Here is a 21,452-nt window from a genome sequence, read left to right on the forward strand (position 1 = left end):
ACGAAACCGAATGAAGTGTTAGAATTTTTCATAAGTTCACCTGATCACAGATTTTTTTTTAAATAAATAGATGGTGAAGTTTTTCATGGATTTTTTTTTACTCTGTGAGACAATTATCCCTTGAGAGATGAACTTGCTATGTAGTGTTGATTACTTATGTATGAGACTGGCATGTTATGCTTGGCTATCCTTTTTTCCCCCCTCTACTTTGTACTTAAAGGACCACAATTTCAAAAATGCCACTTGGAGGAATAAATGTCTATTTATATGTTTTGATACTCTGCTTTGGAAGGACATTTTTTTATTTACTCATTTATATATTCATTTTGGAGGGAAATGATATTGTAATTCCTTCCACATGACTTGTTCCAGATCAATCCCTAATGAATGTGTTGAATGAATAAGCTGAGGGAATGTGGCAGTCAGATTTTTAAAGGATAGCCTTCTTTTATTACAGTAAATAATGTAACAGTTCAAAGTAGGGGGATAACTTCAGTTTTTCAGATACTTTTCTATAACATAATTCTAGATCTATGCAAAGAAAAATTCCTTGTCTTTACAGCAAAGTGCTGTATACCCTGAGATGAGAATGTAGCAGTCTGGTCAATAAAGTCCTTGGCTACAGAGTAGACTGAATTGCTCTTGACCTTGAAAGATGATGAATAAATATTATGTGTGGTAGTTAAATTAATGCACAGGGAAGTTAAATGACCCAAACTAAAACTAACAATGAATCTATTCTTCATTCATTCACTTAATGAATATTTAATATAAGAGCACTATATGATGGATGTTGACTGCATATAAAGAAATGAAATAAAAACACTCACTAATCCAAAAATGTCATAATTGTTATAAAGAGGAAAGATTCTTATACCCTGAATTACAATATGAAGACAGATCTGTCCCCCACCCCCAAAGTCCCATGGTGCCCAGTGGAGGATTATTTAGGCATCTTTGTTTGTTTGATCATTCTATACATGTATAGAATGCTCTAAAATAATGTACAGTATGAAATTAGCCTTGAAAATGAATAGAATTTTCTCAGCCAAAAGGAGGATAATCTCTTAAATATATGGCAGAACCAAAAGTAAACTTTTAGTTGTACCTCATTTACTGAAATTTCTAATCAGCTATGAAACTGTGCTTGTACCAAAAACTTTACTAAACACTAGCTCTGTGTTGATGACTGTAAAGGGGCAAGGACACAGTGATGAATATCATCCTAGCGCTGATAGTTCACAATCACAGCAGTCATGGTCAAGAATTACTATGGAGCAGAGTCAAAAAGAAGGTTCTTCTGAAAAGCTTTGGACAGTAAAGATTTTAGGCTGTGTGAACCATAATTTCTTGATGGGGATTACTCAACTCTGGGCTTGTCCCATGAAACAAGTCATAGATCATATGCAATTGAATCAGTGTATCATTATCTGAGTAAAACTACATTTATCAGTGTAGATATTTGGCATGATTTGAGATACATGCTGCTGTGTGGCAGTCATTGCAAAGAAAAAAAAAGAAAGACTTCATGAAAAAAATCTATAAAGATGTAGAGTAATTCACTTTGAATAACTTATAAAACACATCATAGATAATAACAGATGAGTGGCTTCACTCATAAAGAAATTCAAATGAAAAGAACATTGCAATATTTCTACCTTTCAAAAGGTAGAAATTTAAAAAAATAAAATAAAATAAAACATGTACCGGAGACTGAAAATTTGCTATTCTTCTATAGAACCATCTACATGAAAAGTTGTGAATGTTTAAAAGAAAAAGAAAAAAAAAATACATGAGGCAAATGTTATGAATTTTTATTTTGCAAATAAATTACAAGTATATGTTTATAGGCCTCCTAGAAGACACTATGAGTAACATTACTATTTTTTTCTTTTATTTATAGTTTTTTTTCGTTTTACATACCAACCACAATTCCTTCTTTCTCCTCTTCTCCCACTTCCCTGCCTCCCCCCCCCACACACACACATCCAATTCTCATGGGGGTAAGGCCTTCCTTGGGGAATGGACACAGGCTTGCATACCAAATTGAGGCAGGACCAAGCCCCTCCTTGTGGCATAAAAGCTGAGCAAAGTATCCCACCATAGGAAATGGGCTCTAAAAAGCCAGTTCATGTACCCTAGACAGTTCCTCGTCCCACTGCCAGGGGTCCCACAAACACATCAAGCCACACAACTGTCGGTGACCACCAGAGCCAGAGAACTTAGGCCTTACTATCTCTATTTTACAAAAGGAAAATTGTCTATCCAGCTTGCTAAGTAGCTTGCCCACCATGTTTAAAATCACAACAATTCACATCTAGTCTTAGATTCCCAAATTCTGTACTCTGCTTGCTCTACACTAGGAAAATTTATTATGTGGATCCTGTTTTTATCACTGCCACTCTGCAGTTAAGTGTTTACTGCAAAAACAAAATGGAAACACATGGTCTAAGGACTGAAAATTAGCAGCTCCCGGAATATCAAGTAGTGGATGACTAGAGAAAGAACCATTTACACAACTAAATACACTGTAGTTCTCTAAAATGTGATGGGGTGACTATGTGAATAGACAGTAGAAGGTAGCCATGTACAGGTTAAATGTAGAAGAATGGTCTTGTTAAATAAGAAACACAGAGCCAATGCAGAGATGAAATCCCAAGAAGTCAGAACTAAAAACTTTACCCTTCACTGCTGCTGTTGTCCTCTTCAGCAAGAGACCTACTTCTTGTCTGTTTGTCTTTTTTATAGACTTTCTATTCTGCCTTCTCATTCGTTGTAAACCCAACCACATGACCTCCTCCTCACTGCCTGTCTGTACAGACCTCCAGGTCTTCTATGGTTGGTATTGAGATTAAAATCATGTGTCTCCATGCTGGCTGTATCCCTGAACACACAGAGATCCACCTAGCTCTGTCTCCCAAGAGCTAGGGTTAAAGGCGTGCACCACCACCGCCCAGTTTCTGCTATGGCTTGCTATTAGCTCTGACCCCCAGGCAACTTTATTTATTAACATACAAATAAAATTACATTTCAGTACAATTAAAATATCACCATAGTTAAGTGAAAGAATTAAGGGTGATTTAAGGTATACACAGGAAGAAGCATGTGAGTTTTATGTTAATCCTGTACTGTTTTATATTAAAAAAAAAAAAAAAACCATGAGGACACACAAAACTTTTGGCTCAAGCGCATTCTTAGAACCAATCCTCATAAATCATGATAGTAACTGTTAATGTATAATATGTACACATCCTTCCAGAAACACCAACTTGGTCCTAGACTTCTTATGGTAAATAGTACAAGTGCTAGAAAATAATTATTATGCACTGTATTGTATTTAATCAGACAATTTCCATTGTACACATGCCTAACTGTACAGCACACATCAGCATCCATGTGGCATTTTTGTCAGCATTTATATATTTCTTTCCTAATCTGTATTTTTTTTCTCATCATGTACATCTTGTGTAAGGCTGAGATCAAAGGTTTTCTTTTTAAAAATCTATTGGAATTTTTTTTCTACTTGATCTTAAAGTCATGTTTTGGTTGAGTCTACAGATGTAGAACTCATTCATGGAGCAAGCTTGTGTTGTTTACCAAAAAAATAGTGGGAGCTAAGCAAAGCGTTAATATCTCTCGTTTTTCATTGTGTTTAGGCATAAATATTTGTATACCTTAGGCAAAGAAGTGTGAATAATGTTCCTTCTAGTTTAATATTGTCCCATAAAAGGAAAAGAAAATTGTGCTTATGCTTTTCATTTTACATCATGCATTGTGTCCTTGGACTGTGAAGTGGTGTCTGGAGTGTTTTGTCCTGTCATGTCCCGTTTCAATGGCCATTTTCTGCTTTGAGGCTACCTTGGAAAGCAATCATTTTGTATCCTTGCTTACAGCCATTCTATTCCCAGCTGAGCGTCACAGCAGAGCAGAGTGAACATTACATTCCATCTTGAGCAGCTCTGGTTTATGGTTTCATTTGCCTTGTTCAACATCATTTCCATCTTCTCTTCTTCTGTAGGATAATGGGTAAGGTGATTGAATCGAAAAGTTCCTGGCCAGCACCGTGTTTAGAAATAGCGATTATTGCAAGTGGCACTGAACAAGTGGCTTCCTTTTCATTTTCTAATTCTTAATTGCTTACTGAACACAAAACAGGTTTAAAGCCAACTGACATTTCCTTGGACTGTGCAAAAAACGCTGTGTGGACACTGGCTTTCACCAGATATGTGGCAGAATAAATGGAGAGAGATTACTACTAAAGAGGCACAAGGAACAATCTTGCTTTTCAGTTCATTTTTCTCAACTTCCCCTGCACATTTGAATTATCTAGGAAGCTTTAATTCAACTCAGTTGATCCTATACCCACAGAGCATGATTTCATTAATCTGGACTTGAATCCACACCAAGGATGAAGGGTTTGGTCATTTTCCAGACACTGTAGCTAGGAGTGATAACTACTGTTATGGATCCTTTATTTTGGAGATTACTTTTAGATAAGATATTTTAAAGAAGTATCTCCCATCCTCCTGATAGACTCACCTCCCTTCCTTAGCTTAGGAATCTCCACTGAAACTGTTGCTAGTTCCACTTTTAACCTGTCTCTTCTGTTTGTTTTGAAAGAAACACTGGGACAAACTGGCATTTGAAAGATACTAGCAGCCCTTCTTATCTTATTTCATTTACTGAGAAATTAATCTAACCATGTTTTACATCTACAGAAATTAAAGGTCATATTGACATTCACATTAATATAAACATAATAAAGGGCTTTTCTGGCCCTTGAATTAAAATTCTTAATTATTGCTTTTCACATTTTGAATTTTCTTTTCACATTTTGAATTTTTAAAATTGGGCTCATGTAGCCCAGTACAACTTAAACCTTCCTAAGTAGCTAAGGCTGACCTTGAACCTTTGAGCTCCTTGCTTCCCAGATGATAGGGTTATTGACTTCTCTCAGCATGCCTTGCTAATTGTGATAAGTTGTAGTTTAAGTTGAATAGCTAGGACCTGGCTAATGTGTACTATACCTACAATCCTAGACATTTAGGAAGCTGAAAGCAGATGACTAATTTAGCTTAGGAGGTCAAGATCAACCTGGAAATATAAGAAGAACCTGGAGAGGGAGACTAGACCAGAGGGATAGGAGGAGAGGATAGACAAGGAAAAGAGAGGGGAGGATAGTGGAAGGGAGAAAACAGAGGAGAGAGTGTCAAGGATATCGTCAAGATTTTCAAAGCCAATGTGAAGTACATGATTTGGAGTTTTGCTTGTATTTTATAACATTTGTTGAACTCAAATTGGAGTCATATAAGTTTATTTTACTCTTCATTGGTTTTAGAGATATTGTAGTATTAAAAAAAACACTCTTTGTTCCACATTATACAGCTTTCCATTGTCTTCTCTCTTCTGATACCAAAATAAAATGGTTAAGATAGACGTAAGACAAGAAAGGATTACAAGGATTACGCTTTAAATTTTCTGTAACACAAAAGACCTGTTATTCTTATGAAAAGAATATAGCCTTATTATTCTATCAATAATCAGAACACATTTCTTGTCTTCTGAAAAGAATGACATGCACATTGCTTCTCTCCACTAAAGTGGGAAATGCTTGCTTTTGTTTAACTGCATTTGTGTAAGTCACTACCATGGTAGCAGAGCACTTTGACAAACGTGATTTTTTTTTTAACACAAACAACTTGAAGTCTCCAAGTTGAATTTTAATGTGTCTCTTTTATATCAAAACATAGAGGATATTGATTGATTTAAATTTGTAAGCTTTTTGTTGTTATTGGAGGTAATCTAGAGTTTAACATGATTGTCCATTCAATAACAGCAACCATTCTGTTGTTAGTGTCTACCTCTATTTCTAAAACTTAAAAACACAGTTGAATCTTATGAAAAACAGTGGAAAACTTCTATCCAATGCTAAAAATGACTCAAACACTGTTAATATGACCACCATACCCAATGTAACCAAGTAGTTTCCAAAGTACTTAGATGTCAACAGCAACATCTCCTGTGAGCTTGTTAGATATTCAAATGTGGGGCTGGAGAGATGGCTCTGAGCCAAAAGGGCTCAGCCAGACGACCCAGGTTTGACTCTCACCACCCATATGGAGATGAACAATAGTCTGTAAGTACAGCTCCAGAGGTCCTACCTTCTTCTGGCCTTCGTGGACACTGCATGGATATGGTAAACAAACATACATGGAGGCAAATTCCCATACACATAAAATAAAACCAGATCTAAATAAAAAAGGTTTTTTATTTTTTTTTCAATGAATCAAATAAGTGGGCCCCATTCCTAATCTAGTGAAACACACACCCAGGAGTCTAGAATTCTAGTCTTTGTATGTTTTTAATTTTTTCAAAACATAACTTAATTATTCATTTTTATTTAATGTGTATGAGTGTGTTTCTCTAAACTTTTGCCTAGAACTGGAAATTCCGTGTGATCGAAAGCTGCTTTGTGGATGTTAGGAAATGGAACCTTTATTCTCTGCAACAATAGCAAGCACTCTCAAACACTACGCCATCTCTCCAGCGTCCGTTCTAGCTGTTTAAACAGGGCTTTAATCTACTGCTACTACACGGTAACGTTGAGGCACTCTGTCCCTGAAGCAGGAGCTCTCCGAACGTGGAGGTCATGGCTTCCACAATCCTGCAGTCCTCATTGATTGATGCAACAGCCTTCTGAACCACAGCAAGAGCTATGGACTGATTGTCTCACCGAAGGTAAAGCCAACTGATGACCTTTAGAGCAGGAGGGGGTAATTTTACTCTTCCATCATTTCAATCCAAGTTTAGCTCATCAGTTCTGTAGGTGCACCGATGAGTAATTTGGAACCCATAGCTGTTTATCAAATGCTTTCCTCTTTTGTGAGTCTTATTTTTAATCGCGTCATTCTGGGGATGGCACATATTGTATTAATAAATGGGAACTAATATTTAAGAAGTACAGTTTGATGGGATTGTGAACAGAAATGATGGCAGCTGACTCAGCTTACTTTCCAATAGCATATGTAATCATGTGGCATCCAAAGAAATTCAGTGTCATTTAGCTAATTATTTAAAACTCTGGGAGAAAACCTCTCTAACTTTTTAAAAATTAATTTTACATACTAACACCAGAGATCCCCCTCTCATCCCTCCTCCTGCTCCTCCTCCAATAGGGTAAGTTCTCTCATGGGTGGACAGCTAAGCCTGGTACATTCAGTTGAGGCAGGACCAAGCCCCTCCCTTCTTTATCAGGTGAGCAAGGTGTCTGACCATAGGTAATGGGATCCAGAAAGCCAGGTCATGCACCAGGAATAGATCCTGATCACACTGCCAAGGGCCCCTCAAACAGATGCAGCTACACAAATGTCTCCCATAGGCAGTCTAGTCTGGTCCCATGCAGGTTCCACAGCTATCAGTCTAAAGTTAAATGAGTTCCTTTGAGCTTGGTTCAGTTGTTTCTGTAGATTTCCCCATCATGATCTTGACACCCCCACCCTCCACCCTCTCCACCCCCACCCTGCTCATGTAATCCCTCTTCCCCCTCTTCGACTGGACTCCAGGAGCTCGTCATGTTGCATGGTTGTGGATCTCTGCATCTACTTCCATCAGTTACTGGATGAAGGCTCTACGATGACAGGGTATTCACCAATCTAATTACCAGGGTAGGCCAGTTCAGGCCCCCTCACCACTATTGCTAGTAGACTAATCTGAGGTAGTCCTTGCCGATTCCTGGGAATTTCCCTAGCATCAGGTTTCTCCCTTAACTCATAATGTCTCCCTCTATCAAGATACCTATTTCATTGCTCTCCCACTCTGTTCCTCCCCTAGCTCGACCATCCTGTTCCCTCATGTTCTCATGCCCCCTCCTCTACCCTCTACTACCTCCCCCCATCCCCACTTGACTCTTTGGAATCTCCTCTGTTTCCCCTTCCCAAGGTGATCCGTACGTCCCTCTTAAGGTCCTCCTTGTTTCCTAGCTTCTCTGGAGCTGTGGGTTATAGTTTGATTATCCTTTAATTTACATCTTGTATACACTTATGAGTGAGTACATACCATGTTTGTTTTTCTGAGTCTGAATTACTTCACTCAAGATGATATAAGACATAGCTAGTCAGTGGTGGTGCATGCCTCTAATCCCAGCACTCGGGAGGCAGAGTCAGGCAGATAACTGAGTTCAAGCCCAGCCTGGTCTACAGAGCAAGATCCAGAATAGGCACCAAGAGTACACAGAGAAACCCTGTCTCAAGAAAAAAAAAAAAAAAAAAAAACCCAACCAAAACAACAACAACAACAAAAATGATATAAGACGTCTCTAACATTTTAAGGCAGCTGGATCCTACTATTCTTTAGATACATCTTAGCCAATGTTGTTTATGTAGAATAATGAAAACAAAAGAGATTTGCTTTAAGCTCGACAAAGATGGTACTTCTAGCCTTGTGTGTTGATTGTTGTGTAGATTTCATATAGTGGTTTTAGCTAGGGAGTAGAGGCTAAAGGAAGCATGACTTAAAATGCTATATTCTTTTTTTTTTTTTTTTTTTTTTTTTTTGGTTTTTCGAGACAGGGTTTCTCTGTGTAGCTTTGCGCCTTTCCTAGAACTCACTTGGTAGCCCAGGCTGGCCTCGAACTCACGGAGATCCGCCTGCCTCTGCCTCCCGAGTGCTGGGATTAAAGGCGTGCGCCACCACCGCCCGGCATAAAATGCTATATTCTTAAAACATGTTCTGACTCACAAAATTTAAATCAACATTTCTATATTATTCTCCCAGCTACTGGCTTTGTTGTTTATAACTGCTGATACATGTCAATCATAATACTACTAGGTTTGCTTTGGGAAATCTAAATGCCCCCTATATCTCATTCCTTATGCTATTATGTCTGATTCTTTCTTAGTCTATAATGTAAAAATGTGTGCTTTCCTGGACTTTCTCCCTAGCAGAGAACCAGTGAGTAACTATAAACTATATGGCTATGGCTATTTTCATGCCCCCTTCACTCTTTAGCAATGTAATTAGAGCAAAAAAAAAAAAAAAACAATATTGACTAGGTAAGGAGAAACCTTTAAAGAGAGATTGTCACCATCATCATCATTGCTATTTATTATTCTTATCATTATTATTATTAATTATTATTATTTGTAGGAGAACAGACATGTGAACTGAATGAAGAAGGATTCTTTCAATGTGAGAGACTTTCTGACCATGCAATTAGGAAGAAAGGATATTTTCTTTTACAGAAAAGAGTAAATGAGATTAAACCATTTCATGTGAGCAAGTACACGTATAAATGAGGTAATGTAAATAAGGTGATCTGAACAGAAAAAATACTGAAGAATTTTCATACCAAAGTGTGCTTTTCTCTTCTTTATTCTATGCTGACTATATAGGAAGGTATTCTAAAGTTCAGGGATCTCAGTGAAGAAAAATTTTATGAATAATAAGCATATGGTACCACGAGGTCACTAAGATCACATGTGGAAAACATTTGAGTCTAGAATCTGTGTCTCAGACACAGGCAAGTGAGTGATCATTTTTAATCTTATTGGAGTCATATGAGGAAGACTGGTTCGTTTTCTTTTCCAGGGACACAAAAGGGATGCTAGTAATGTAGTTTCTGAGGGTCATTTCGAACCATCAGTGCATTTCATGGTCACAAGGCTGACTGAATTCAGTTTCAACAATGTCATATGTTCCATGCAACTTTTTTGGTAATTAGTAGTGCTCTTTGAATGAGAAGAGTAAGTCACTTACAGTTGAAGAAGCTGTCAGAAATGTTGAAAAGTACCTACAATCACAATGGGAACTTTCAAATCCAAGTCTTTCTTATACGAAAGTGGCCCTGGTTTTACTCTGATGTCAAAACCAGAATGATTAGAAAGCAGAGAGAAGACTATTCCATGTGTTGGGTGCTTGAAAAAACATGAGGTAGAAAATATTTCCCTGGAGCAAGGTAACTCAATGCCTCCTTCAGTCACATGTCTTCAGTAAAAATCATTATAGGACAAGGAGGATTCAGCAAAGGCTACAGCACAATCGGCTTTACTGCAAGTATCATGCAAGAGGATGATTTACTGTGTATACCATGTAGAGCTTCTGACCAGAATTTCATTCAAAGAAAGAAAGAAATGCATCTACATTAAAAATGAAGGTATTAACCTAAGGCTTTGTTGAGACCTGGAGAATGCCCTGAACTAACTTGAGGATTCTGCTGGCTATGTTCCTAGGTTATTGATGGATAGGCTTTTTGGTGCTTAGACAACATAGTTGTAAAGAAATGAGGGTTTTTTGTTTGTTTGTTTGTCTGTTTGTTTTGTCTTGTTCTAGTTTTTAGTTCTTGCTATTTTATACTTTCCCATTTGTCCTTCTCTTCCAATTTCTCATTGTCTCTTTGTATGGTCTCTTTCATAATATCATCATAAATGAATCAGCATATTCTCATTTTGTTCATAATTGCTTATGTAAACCTCTGCAACTCAAGTTAGCATGTGAAATCATAAAGAATGACACAATATCATTGTTCAAATTCACACCTCACTAAAGACCCTTGTTATGAAAGGATTATGAACAGATTCTCATTGTTTGTTGTTGTTAACTGCAAGTTACAGTTGATTCAGTCTGCTGACATATGCCATGGGATGACATTTTGGCCAACAACAGTTTGCATATACAGCAGAAGCTACTCCAAATACCTGTGTAGGCTGTGGGTTGTAATTTCCAAAGGGAGTAATTTAAAATTTCATGAAATTTGACCACAAGAGTACCCAATAATACAATTCTAGGAAATTAATTAATCAGCAAGAGACACGTGACTATATGAAATGATGGCTATGCAATTGTTTTCTCTTTATTTTAGAAGCAGTATTTTATTCAGCCAAACAAGAATGAAATTTTGTAGATATGGCTTTTAGACATATGTTCCCTTTACTTTCTAAAGAAGACAGATGTGTTTGTTTTCTCTTTTAAAATAAAATAAAAAACTTGCAGATATACAAGGATGAGTTATGTATGCCATGACTGTTAAGGGAAAGTAAAGTGTTGTTAAGATTTAAGAGTTCTATCTACAGATGTCCTTTGCTTTGTTTTTAAAGGAGGAAGTTTAATTAAAGAAAAACTTGAGCTCCCCCTTGGGGAAGAGTGTTTTTTATAATGATAACAGTCTTTTCCAGTGGTAATCTTTTATACATAAAGAATGCTTGTTTAGAGCCCACTGGAACTTAACTGAAATGTTTCTGTCCCCAGTGGGCTTTCTGATTATCTACTTAGGGAAGAAGACTGATACAATCTTAACAGCTGACATCTGGTACAATTGCCTTCACAGAGGTCTTTTCAAAATGACTTCAAGAAATTGTTTTGTACATATTTTGTATTTAGGAATGTCATTTAGTCTTATCACCTTCATGTCCTGTTTAAATATCCTCTATTCCAATGTTAGTATCAGATAATGTAGCATGCCCCATTCATTGCTTTCTAAGTCTACATTGTAGGCCAAAAATCTTTTGTAACAAACTGTTTAAGTGGGAAACTCAACAGTCCCTTCCCACTCTGCTTCTCTGTTGTCCCAGATCATCTTTTGTTTCCCCTGTAGCATGCAAAACCACAGGTGCCAGACTAAATTGCTTCACCTGTATTCCATCCACCTAGAGAGAGACATGACCAGTCCTCTGAAGGTGTGCCTTCATTTTCAGCAACTGCTGTAAGATTTCAAGTCATCAGCTTGAATACATTAGTGCCCTGTGCAGATTTGACTCCTCCAAGTTAAATTTATAATACTCCCTTAGATTGTCAGGTGTTACCATTTGTATAATATGAAGCAAGTAGGTACGTAAACTAACAAACTAATGGATAAATAAAAAGATTAAAGATCTTGCTATACCTTGCATGCTGTGGTTTATTCCATTAGCTATTTTATTTCGTGAGACCTACACCATCACCCAAGGGGTGAACCCAATGCAGCTGATAGGAAAGAATAATTTAGGCTTAAGATAACATTCTGTTGTCATTACCACCTGGGAACCCAAACCACAGGCAAATCCTCCAAATTCTAAAGTCAAATTTGCCATAGTTTTGGCCTCAGACTGACAGATGAATCTTTCAGATTAAAGCTTGTCTGTGACACATTCTTAATTTTTTTTTCTCAAATTGTATTTCACACTTTGGGAGAAATGTTTGAAGGCTGACAAAAAATGATAAATGGAGTAGCGGGTAGATACACACTGCCATATTTATCTTGTTGCTTCCATATGTTTTCATGAATCAATTTTCATCTCAAGATGTATTTTTTTTGGTTGAGGATTATTTTATTTTCAAAATGACTACTCACTAATACTTTCCCATTATCACTTTACATAGCTCCTGTCTAGCCCAAGTAAACTCAGAACATTCTGGAAACATGAACAAAACCACTTAGTAAGCATATGAATGATTAAAAAAGTATGTGTTTGTCATGCCTCTTGTTTAAAGTGGTGCCTATATAATATAAAACATTACACTTTTTGTAGCTGAAGTTTTATCTGGTCCTGCCCAGCCCCATGGACCCCATAGCCACTTATAAAATAATCACTCAGAAGCTTATATTAATTAAAACTGCTTGACCATTAGCTAAGGCCTACCACTGATTAGCTCTTACATTTAAACTCAGCTCATTTCTGTTAATGTGGATGTTGCCACATGTTCAGTGGCTTTACCTGTGTGCCATTACATGCTGCTCCCTGGAGGGCAGGCTGGCTTCTGCTGACTCAGCCTTCCTGTTCCCAGAACTTCCCTCAAAATGAACGATCATAGTGTGGTTTGATTTATTTTTGTATTTTAGTTTAAAAGTATGTGTGGGTACTTGTACAGATAGTGTACTTGTGTATGGAGTGCAGAGGACAAGCTTTGCTGTCATTTTTAAAGAACCACGCACATTATTTGTTGAGACAATGTGTCTCACCAGGACCTGTAGTAAGTAGACAGACAGGCCAGGGAATCCCAGGTAGCCTCCTGTCTGTCTCCTTAACACTGGAATTATAAAAGCAAGCCACAACTCCATACTCATGCTAGAACAGTAGACACTTTACTAACATGTCTCCCTAGCATATTTACTTATTTACAGACATGATCTCACTGTGTAGTTCTTGCTGATCTAGAAGAAACTGTGGTCCTGGCTGGCCTTGAAGTCTTAACACTCTTCTTGTCTCACCTTCTCAGGTGCTAGAATTACAGAAATAAACTACCACATCTAGTTTATAATGTGATTGCAGTCTTGAATAAAAACAGTTATTCTTTTCTCACCTACTCTATGTGTTTGGTTTTATGGGAGACATTCAGGTAGCATGATCCACAAATATGCATGTGCCTGGTCCCTCGAAAGGGTCACCTTAAGTGAACTAAAGTCATACATTTTTACATATATTGTGAAACACTCAAATTTAGGTCAAAGATCTGACACATTTGAAGCTGATATTGGGAGAATGATTTTATTCATGACCAACTATATTGCATATGCAATTCCAACATATTTACCTGCAAACAGTTGGTAAATGTAATAGGTAGAGGTAAATTTGTGATTACAGGAATTGTAGTAAGTTGACTGTTAGTAAGTTAGGAAATGAGAAGAATGGAGATATTAAAAGTTGGGAGTCTATCCCAAGTCTACAGAACCATGATAGAAAAGGAGTCCCAGCCTAATTATTTAAGTTCCTTACCTTTTCATTAAGACTCTGACTTTGAATAACCACTGTCTCAGAAAGATACCATTTCAACACGAAGAAGCTGTAAATGCAATATTTTTCTTTAGTTTCTTTTTCTTAGGCAAAGTCGTACTTTCTAATATGTGTGCTGATATTTTGTTGGGTATTTCGTATTTACTACCTGTCTGTCATTCTCTGTATATCCGAGCACTACCTCATCTCTTACCCATTTGGGTAATACAGAGTTAACACTCTGATTCTCAGCACAGAACTCACCTTTGCATGTAGTGTGCTGTGTTCTAGGACCACTCTTGGACATTACCTCCAGTGAACCCTCTCCCACCCCCAGGACCTTCTTATGCCTCCACATACCAAAACTTCATTCCCAGGGCTTGCTGTAGCAACAGACAAACAAACAAAGAAACAAACAAAACCAGCAATCTCGCTATCTCCTCTGTTTACTCAAGCTGTTTTCTTCCATTAGAATACACTTCCTCAAATCAAATGTAGAATCTTCAATGTGTATCAACTCCAGTGATCACTTGCTAAGATAATAATAGACATTTGAGTTTGAGTAACTGAATAACCTGAGGAATGGATGGGTCCATATACATTGATAGATGCATGGATATATGTGTAACCAGATGCACAGGTAGACAGTCTATACTTAACAAGTAGTGGCTGTCTAGATTTCATTTAAGGTTAGTAATTGTAAACCCTACAAAAGACTCATGGAGCCAGGCAGTGGTGACACAGCACTCGGGAGGCAGAGCCAGGTGGATCTCTGTGAGTTCGATGCCAGCCTGGGCTACAGAGTGAGTTCCAGGAAAGGAACAAAGCTACACTGAAAAACCCTGTCTCAAAACAAAACCAACCAACCAACCAAACAAACAAACAAACAAAAAGACTCATGGGGCATAATGTATTTCTTATGAAAAGCTTAACATTTTAGCTACAATGTTTCCAAACTTTTATATAAACATGTTTTATCTCTTGAGTTTTCAGAGACACTGAAAATATCTATATGTATTAGGTTTCTCTAAAGAAACATAACTGAAATAATGAACACATTACAAAGGAGACTTATTAGTTGGCTTACATAATTCATGATGGGTTACCAAATAATGATTGCTGGTATGGTAAAAAAGGCTAAGAATCTGCTAGTTGCTTAGGACATAAATCTGGATAACTCAGAAATCACAATATGGTAATGAAGGCTTGGAGGATACCTGATATACCATAATTCTTCAGTTAGTGTTGGAAAGCCATATAATGCTGGTTCATAAGACAGCAGAAGATGGTAGCAATGATGATAGCAACAGAATAAATGCACTCACGGGAAAGAAGCGAGGTTAAACAGGCAAAAGGCAAGAGATTTTCCCTTAGATCCCCTTAATTCTGGACCACTGCCTGAACACACCATGATCTCTGAGGGAGTTTTTTTTTTTTTTTTCCACTCAGTCTGTCCTACCTACTTTTCACCCAACTAGTCCTAGAGACTTAACCAGAAGTGTGTCCAATCAATTTGACAACCAAATTTAACCACCGTGCCTTTGCATATTAATATAACAGAAAAAGCAATAAATAGAAGGAAGGCACACTTGAATTTCTTGACAATCCACTTATCGTGTCTTAGTTAGGTTTCTACTCCTGTAATAAAGACCATGACTAAAAGCATCTTGGGGGACAAAGGGTTTATTTCAGCTAACAGGTAGTAGTCTTTTATCGTCAAGTCAGGGCATGCTGGAACAATGGTTACTGGCTAGCTTCTTCTGGCTTGCTGGGTTTGCTTTCTTACACATCCTAGGACCACCTGCCCATGGTTGGCTCTACCTACAGTGGGCTGGGCCCTGCCACATCAAGTGTCAATAAAAAAAATGATTTCCTTACAAGACACTCTGATGATGAGAAAACCAACCAATTTTCTCAGTTAAAGTTCCGTCTTGTCAGATGACTCTAGCTTTTGCCAAATAGACAAAAACTAACACACATATTACATACAGGTCTGACTGGATGATTTAATAATAAATAATCTTATCTGTTCTTTATCATTATATAGAATTGCATTGGTATTCTAATTTCATATATAATACTCATATGTAGCATAAGTAGATCAGTACTGCAGGGGCAATAGGATTAAAATTCTGTTCAGAAAATTCATGAAATAGGAAGATGCTCACACTCTTAACTTGTGTTCCTTAAACCGATTGTAAATTGATGAATGCATGGCCTCTTTTCCTTTGTTTTATTACATGCTTCTATTGTTCCTAAATGCCAGTCTGTGCTTTTTCTCTCTACTCTCTTTCACTATTTCTCTAGGTTAAAAATTTGTTTTTCTTTTTCTAGTACTTATGTGACACTGAGACCAAAATGAAACTGCTGGTTTAGGAAGGAGTAGAATTCCCCAATAAAGTGCAAAATCATAAAGTTTTTTTTAACATGTTGGAAGAAAATCAATTTTTCAATGTCACAGATAAAGAAAATTAGACACACACTCTTTATAGCCATGTGTTCATCTCAGTGAAGTAGACATGATTTTAGAGTCAGGTGTGTGTGTATGTGTGTGTGTGTGTGTGTGTGTGTGTGTGTGTGTTTGCATGTGTGAGTCAGACACATTATCCATAGCTTCTTTAAATGAGTCATTAACTCATAGATTTTTCAAATGAAATAAATTCATTTTCCACTAATCAACTTTCCATAACAATACATGTGTTACTAAAAAGAAGGAACAAAGTTGTCATCATTCTTTTTCATTTTAATTTTGTTTTTATTGTTTGCATAGAGGCCTCCATTTCTCATTATTTATTGTTGTTTGAATTGTGACTGCTGAAAAGATATGATAAATCTTTACCCCCACATCTGCAGAATATTTTCTTGTTTTTGCATGGAATTTTTATAGATATAGTAGGTTATAATGTGCTCCCAGTGGACGAGATTTGGCACTGAATACAGTGACTATTGTCTTTCCTAGAAGAGGCCAAAGTGCATGGAAGCTAAGCAATCAAAGAATAGAAATCAGTATTTTCTGAGTTTTAGGTAAGCCCGGGCTGCATAGCAGGGCAGGAAAGATAGGAGAGGGAAGAGAATGTATGAAGAGACAGAGGAAAGCAGGCAGAGGAGGCAAGAGAAGAAGGAAGAATAGAGAAAGGAAAGGTATACTATACGAGGACTAACAACAGAAGGGTCTAAACCTCAGAGGTTTCACAGGGGCTGGTACCCTACTATCACTTTGGCTTGGAATTTCTAGCTTTTCAGTCTGTTTAAATCAGCCAGTTTTTGACACTCTGTTGCAATACTTACAGTAGTGTAATGATCCCCTTATGCATACTTTTATTATTAGCATTTTCAATCACCTGTGGTCAACTGAATTTCTACAATATTAAAGGTTGAAGTTTCAGAAATTAGCATTTCATGAGTATTAAATTCCACATCATTCATTTCAGGGAAGCAGTTCATTGAAAGTACATGCTACCTCCCTCTTTGTCCTGCTCAGGACTTGAGCCATCCATGCTCTAAATACTACCACCCATGATCTGTTTGGCAGTCAACTTGGTTCAATTCAATGTCAAGCTTTTATAGCTGAAATGATCCATATTTAGACACCTTGTGTTCCCCCATTATTCCCATCCCTTTTTCTTCACTTCAACTCATCCTGTAGGCATTGTATCATCTCATATTACCAGAAAAAACAGGGTAATTTTCTTTTTTATGTGATATTTCCAAAGGGAGACATTAGAGTCATATAACCAACATTGTGGGAAATTCTTTTGTTATATTTGTTATCAGATGCTTCTGTTTTACCTTGCCTGATTTATAAACTGAATTTATTATCAATTATTATGGATGATGTAGAGGATAAAACACAATGTATATGGGACTTAGTACTGCCTATGAATATAAGTTATTCTAGGGGGTCTTGAAATCATCCTTGTAGGAGAACAGTGAATAGAGTGTACTTCTGTTAAAAAAAATTACTTTGTAATTTTGTTGATGGTCCAAGGAGGAGATTCATAAGATGGTTACCCAGATGGACACATCAAGCAATTAGAAATCAAGAAAATTTTAGCTTCTCTAAAGGTGTTGTTGATTCCTGGTCTTTTAACTATTTTTTCTCTCCTGAGAAATCTGTTTCCACAGGCTGTGCATCCCTCAGAGTTCTCTTTGTATGGTAAAAGAGTGATGTTTTGGTGGATGCAATACCTTGAGTGTAGAATGTATTTGTCCAGTGTCATTGCGATGCCCTTAATCTCTAGAAACCATCACATTCTTTGTATGGGGTCACATTTAAGAGATTACTACCAATGGCCACTGCCTTTGTTTGCATTTAGTCTCTTTTTCTTCACATAGATTAAAAAGTAGGTACCTAAAAACCATTTTAAGTCCCAGATATCTAGTAAGAAAAAGATAGTAATTTCATTTTCTGAGCCAGATCATTATGCTAAGTTTGAGATCACATATTTAGCTATCTTCTAATTGATATGCTCTTTGGATTGGAAGCAGAAAGTCAAGCATCTTTTACATTAAAATAAATCATCTGTATCCTCATTACTATTCCAGGAACTAACAATAGTGCAGTGATTTGCACCAGGCTTTTATCACATTGTCCTATTCAGTAGTGATTAATAGAGTAATTACTTAATAAAAGGAGATTAATTCAATTTATTTAAATTGAGCAACTTTGTTTAAAAATAACAAAATACATTTTATTTCACCGCTATCATGATATTAAAACATAGTCTTGGTTGAAAATTTGAATCAGATAAACAATAAAGGGAATAAACCACCCACAGTTGTTCCGTATTTATATTTTAATTTGTATTATTTTTCCATTAAGCTTTAATAGATGTGCTTAAACAATAATTGTAATTTGTTAGCTTCCTGTTTCTACTGGCCACTATGGTAATTTTTCATACTATAGAGACTGTGCTTCAAAGTACCATCTTAGATGACTACACACTATATCTTTATTAGAATATATCCTAACTTATAAACTTTTCACTTTTTATCCTTTATCAACACCTCCTTTTTATTGTATTGAAACAAAAAGCTTTTAGAAACTCCAGAAATGTTAGTACCAAATGTGTTCAATTACATCGTAAGGTAGCTGATGTACAAGCTTCCTCTAATTATTGGTAATATTTTATTTAAGTCTGACATCTATGCCTTACTTTCTCGTCTCAAGATCCAGAAAGATTGTTTGTGAACATAGAATTATAACACCACTCATTTCGTCTTTTGGTGCTAAGCTCTGCAAAGGATAATGAGCTGAATCAGAAACAATACCTACATTTCAAACAATGACAATAAATTGTGCAAGGTGAAAACTTTAATTCGAAGGAAAAAATTGTCATGGAAACACATACATATACAATGCTATTGTGTTTTTAAAGGATCATATACTTTGGTGAGGGATATTAGTAGACTATTTATGGAGAATGTAGAATTTGAGCTGTGACTTAACATTGATACATTTGAAACACCTACTCATATGAATGGAGAGAGGGCCATTTGAAACGAAGGTCAGAGCAAGGCCTCCCCCAAGGGCTGAGATCGACCTGATAGACTCAGTCCAGGCAGGTCCAGTCCCCTCCTCCCAGATTGAGCCAAGCATCCCTGCATAAGTCCCAGGTTTCAAACAGCTAATGCAATGAGACCAGGATCTGGTACCACTGCCTAGATGCCTCCCAAACAGATCAAGCCAATCAACTGTCTCACCTATTCAGAGGTCCTGATCCAGTTGGGAGCCCCTCAACCTTTAGTTCATAGTTCATGTGATTCCATTCATTTGGCTATTTGTCCCTGTGCTTTATCCAACCTTTCTTTCATCAATTCTCGCTCATATAAACCCTCCTCTTTCTCACTAATTAGACTCCCGGCGCTCCACCAGGCGCCTAGCCGTGGATGTCTGCATCCAGATTCCTCAGTCCTTGGATGGGGTTTCTGGCACAACTATTAGGGTGTTTGGCCATCCCATCACCAGAGTAGTTCAGTCCTGGCTGTCTCTCAGCCATTGCCAGCAGTCTTTTGTGGAGGTATCTTTGTGGATTTCTGTGGGCCTCTTTAGCACTTTGTTTCTTACTTTTCTCATGTGGTATTCATTTGCCATGGTCTCTTATTCCTTGTTCTCCCTTTCTGTTCTTGATCCTGCTGGGATCTCCCACTCTCTTTCCCTCGACCCTCGCCCTTCATTGCTCCCACTCATGTCTAGGTTGTTCATGTAGATCTTAGCCATTTCTCCATCACTGGGCGATCCTCGTGTCTTTCTTGGGGTCCTGTGTTCCAGGTTGCCTCACTGGTGATTTGAGTAGCAGTCCAGTCATTCTTGTTCCACATCTAGTATCCTCCTATGAGTGAGTACATACCATATTTGTCTTTCTGATTCTGGGTTACCTCACTCAAGATGATTTTTTCTAGATCCATCCATTTGCCTGCAAGACAATTACTTTTCAAATGTCTTACTTTATTTTGAGCAAACTCACAACTAGACAAAATATAATCTATAGTGGAAAAATGGTTTAAGATGTGTGATACATTTAGAGGTTGAATGTATACTTAATATTTGCTCTCTTAGGTCACTATTATTGCAATATGTATCATTTTAATAAACATAATTTTAATTATCAATGCAAAATGAGAAATAAAAACATTCTATAGTCCAGGTTTTAGGAAATAAATGAATATGATGAAAGACTTTAAATTCCATAAAGAGAAGATTTTTATTTCTTGGGGGGATATTTGGAAGATACTGAATAAGCTGGGACAGGGAACAATTTCCCTGGCAGAGTCACTGTACATCGAGATCGGCCCCACATCCCTACTTAGTATGTCTTCTGGCCTGGGATTCATCAAGTAAGCTAAGTTCACCAGCTAGTAAGCCCAAAGGATCTGGTTACTCAGCTCTGTGTTACAAGCACATGCCATAATTTACAACTTTCCCCCTTAGGTTCTGAAGGCAGAATATGGGTCCTTGTGCTTACAAGGCACTTTACAGCAGGTACCACTTCAGCCCTCAAAGTATCTTAGTCTTTCATAAATGTTGTAGAACTTAGAACCTGAAACTTGGTTACAGAAGAACTAGATGGATTTATTGGAGAAGATGCAATCATATCCAGTTTGAACCATGTGATTCTAAATAAAAGGAGTTCAAATCAGGCATAGTTAAATGTTAAGTGGAAAGGAAAGGGTTTGTAATCTACAATAACTTAGATGCAATTTGTAATCTCAGTGAACCAGTTTGATACAATATGTGGACCGTTCAGGGTGTTAAGAAAAGTGCCTATGAGAGAATCTTAAAATGGATTCAGTGAATGATAAAATGTAAGAAATTTGCCTTCAAAGTTAAGGATACAATAAATATAACGATATGAGAAAATTGTGTTTTAAGAAGAAAATGGTGAATAAAATAATAAAATTAAACTGGAAAACTCACCTGAATTTTGACTTGAGATAATATATCATTTATGAATTACAATAATATACCCCCAGGCACAAACTCTATCATTAAGATAAGCTTGTGTGTGCATTGGAAAGCTGTACACTAGAACAGGCAGTTTTCTAAACTGAAGTAGAAAGATTGAGCTAGATGTATCTATAAATATCTCTATATTTATATTTTTTAAAAAGTATAATAAAATAATAGGTGAAAATAACATATAGCTTACAGGGTTGGGAGATACATTATGTCTGATGCAAGATTTCTCAGTTGAAAAATATAGGTTTATGCTAAACACTCATTACTCAGGAAAATAAGACATGCATTTTAATGATCCCTAATGTAGGGAT

General features: G+C 36.9%; 1 protein-coding gene across 10 annotated transcripts in view; it reads left to right on the forward strand.

The window, feature by feature from the left end:
- Lrrc4c (leucine rich repeat containing 4C) overlaps positions 1-21,452 on the forward strand; it is a 1,322,183-nt gene that overhangs the window by 301,593 nt on the left and 999,138 nt on the right. The gene's annotated exons all lie outside the window — the stretch shown is intronic.

This window comes from Peromyscus leucopus, chromosome 4 (genome assembly GCF_004664715.2).
Source record: "Peromyscus leucopus breed LL Stock chromosome 4, UCI_PerLeu_2.1, whole genome shotgun sequence".
Classification (NCBI taxonomy): Eukaryota; Metazoa; Chordata; class Mammalia; order Rodentia; family Cricetidae; genus Peromyscus; species Peromyscus leucopus.